Genomic DNA, 3,607 nt, shown 5'->3' with positions numbered 1-3,607 from the left:
CCGGTTGAGCCGTGTACCAGTTGAGTCGTGTACCGGTTGAGCCGTGTACCAGTTGAGTCGTGTACCGGTTGTGTCGTGTACCAGTTGACTCGTGTACCGGTTGAGTCGAGTACCAGTTGAGTCGTGTACCAGTTGAGCCGTGTACCAGTTGAGTCGTGTACCAGTTGAGCCGTGTACCAGTTGAGTCGTGTACCGGTTGAGCCGTGTACCAGTTGAGTCGTGTACCGGTTGAGTCGTGTACCGGTTGAGCCGTGTACCAGTTGAGTCGTGTACCGGTTGAGTCGTGTACCGGTTGAGCCGTGTACCAGTTGAGTCGTGTACCGGTTGAGCCGTGTACCAGTTGAGTCGTGTACCGGTTGTGTCGTGTACCAGTTGACTCGTGTACCAGTTGAGTCGAGTACCGGTTGAGCCGTGTACCAGTTGAGTCGTGTACCGGTTGAGCCGTGTACCAGTTGAGTCGTGTACCGGTTGAGCCGTGTACCAGTTGAGTCGTGTACCGGTTGAGTCGTGTACCGGTTGTGTCGTGTACCGGTTGAGCCGTGTACCAGTTGAGTCGTGTACCGGTTGTGTCGTGTACCAGTTGACTCGTGTACCGGTGGTGTCGTGTACCGGTTGAGCCGTGTACCAGTTGAGTCGTGTACCGGTTGACTCGAGTACCGGTTGAGTCGTGTACCGGTTGAGTCGTGTACCGGTTGAGCCGTGTACCAGTTGAGTCGTGTACCGGTTGAGCCGTGTACCAGTTGAGTCGTGTACCGGTTGAGTCGTGTACCGGTTGAGCCGTGTACCAGTTGAGTCGTGTACCGGTTGAGTCGAGTACCGGTTGAGCCGTGTACCAGTTGAGTCGTGTACCGGTTGAGTCGAGTACCGGTTGAGCCGTGTACCAGTTGAGTCGTGTACCGGTTGAGTCGTGTACCGGTTGAGCCGTGTACCAGTTGAGTCGTGTACCGGTTGAGCCATGTACCAGTTGAGTCGTGTACCGGTTGAGTCGTGTACCGGTTGAGTCGAGTACCGGTTGAGCCGTGTACCAGTTGAGTCGTGTACCGGTTGAGTCGTGTACCGGTTGAGTCGAGTACCGGTTGAGCCGTGTACCAGTTGAGCCGTGTACCAGTTGAGTCGTGTACCGGTTGAGTCGTGTACCGGTTGAGTCGTGTACCAGTTGAGTCGAGTACCGGTTGAGCCGTGTACCAGTTGAGTCGTGTACCGGTTGAGTCGTGTACCAGTTGAGTCGTGTACCAGTTGAGTCGTGTACCGGTTGAGCCGTGTACCGGTTGAGCCGTGTACCGGTTTAGCCGTGTACCGGTTGAGCCGTGTACCGGTTGAGCCGTGTACCGGTTTAGCCGTGTACCGGTTGAGCCGTGTACCGGTTGAGCCGTGTACCGGTTGAGCCGTGTACCGGTTGAGCCGTGTACCGGTTGAGCCGTGTACCGGTTGAGTCGTGTACTGGTTGAGTCGTATACCGGTTACCTCATAACTCAGTAACACACGAACGTTGCCTCTATAGAAGCCACTCCCGGGTCGAGTCGAGCATAAAGAAGCACAAGTCTTCTTGTTTCAAGTTTCCCATTGCTGTAGAAGGATATGTCTCAGCCCGAGAGAGGATCTTACAACGTTCCTTAGATGAAACTGATGAAAACTCGCTACAGGCACCATGGGAAGGAGGAAATGCATGAGTCCAACAGCCTCATAACTCATAACTCATACATACTGCCTCATACTACTTACTCATTAGTACTCATGAGGATCTTACAACGTTCCTTAGATGAAACTGATGAAAACTCGCTACAGGCACCATGGAAAGGAGGAAATGCATGAGTCCAACAGTCTCATAACTCATAACTCATACATACTGCCTCATACTACTTACTCATTAGTACTCATGAGGATCTTACAACGGTCCTTAGATGAAACTGATGAAAACTCGCTACAGGCACCATGGGAAGGAGGAAATGCGTGAGAGCAACAGTCTCATAACTCATAACTCATACATACTGCCTCATACTACTTACTCATTAGTACTCATAACTGCGGCCGGGAATTGCATTCCTTGCTTCCTCTGGCCAATTAGATGGTTATCTTGAGGTTATCTTGAGGTTATCTTGATGTTATCTTGAGGTTATCTTGAGGTTATCTTGATGTTATCTTGAGGTTATCTTGAGGTTATCTTGAGATGATTCTCGGGGGTTCCATTGTTCTGTGTTCTGTTGGCTGTGTTCCTTGTTCTGTGTTCCGCATACTGGTGCCACACTGGCATCTGTGCCACACAGGCACCAGTGCCACACTGGCAGCTGTGCCACACTGGCAGCTGTGCCACACTGGCAGCTGTGCCACACTGGCATCTGTGCCACACTGGCAGCTGTGCCACACTGGCAGCTGTGCCACACTGGCAGCTGTGCCACACTGGCATCTGTGCCACACTGGCAGCTGTGCCACACTGGCACCAGTGCCATACTGGCAGCTGTGCCACACTGGCACCTGTGCCACACTGGCACCTGTGCCACACTGGCAGCTGTGCCACACTGGCACCTGTGCCACACTGGCAGCTGTGCCACACAGGCACCAGTGCCACACTGGCAGCTGTGCCACACTGGCACCTGTGCCACACTGGCACCTGTGCCACACTGGCACCTGTGCCACACTGGCACCTGTGCCACACTGGCACCTGTGCCACACTGGCAGCTGTGCCACACTGGCAGCTGTGCCACACTGGCAGCTGTGCCACACTGGCAGCTGTGCCACAATGGCACCAGTGCCACACTGGCAGCTGTGCCACAATGGCACCAGTGCCATACCAATCGCTATTCGTGTGTAAAGTTGAAGTAGTTAATCACTACGGTTATTACACGCCTGTGGTTGGCTCGTTAGGGCGCCTGTGAGGGCCACAGGTGGCACTGCTCTATACCTGAGCTCTGGCTCTAATAGAGCAGTTCACTCCCGGGTAATTAACGACCCCAGGCTGGTGATTAGCTCTCATAGAAGGCTGGGGGGGGGTATAGTGTAGTGTATAACCACTCGTGTGTATAAGTGGTTTATGTATAAGTGTTGTATTGGTTTATTGGTGTGTGTGTGTGGGGGGGGGGTGAGTATATGATATATGGACCTGTACGAGCGTGGTCCTAGCTCCTGGGCCCCGACTTTGTAAATGTCGGTTGTCTGATGTGGTTCCTAATCGATTTTTTCTCGGTCATGTCTACTACATGGATTTGTCTATGTAAAGGTAGCACACGCACGTACGCACGTTCACACGCACGCACGCATGCACACACACACACACACACACGAACACCAGTTGTACTCACCTAGTTGTGCTTGCGGGGGTTGAGCTCTGGCTCTTTGGTCTCGCCTCTCAACCGTCAATCAACAGGTGTACAGGTTCCTGAGCCTATTGGGCTCTATCATATCTACACTTGAAACTGTGTATGGAGTCAGCCTCCACCACATCACTGCCTAATGCATTCCATTCGTCAACCACTCTGACACTAAAAATGTTCCTTCTAACGTCTCTGTGGCTCATCTGGGTACTCAGTTTCCACCTGTGTCCCTTGTTCGTGTCCCACCCGTGCTGAAGAGGTTGTCTTTGTCCACCCTGTCAATTCCCCTGAGAATCTTG

The sequence above is a fragment of the Procambarus clarkii genome, chromosome 12, assembly GCF_040958095.1.
Source record: "Procambarus clarkii isolate CNS0578487 chromosome 12, FALCON_Pclarkii_2.0, whole genome shotgun sequence".
Lineage (NCBI taxonomy): Eukaryota > Metazoa > Arthropoda > Malacostraca > Decapoda > Cambaridae > Procambarus > Procambarus clarkii.
This window is presented reverse-complemented; position numbering follows the sequence as displayed.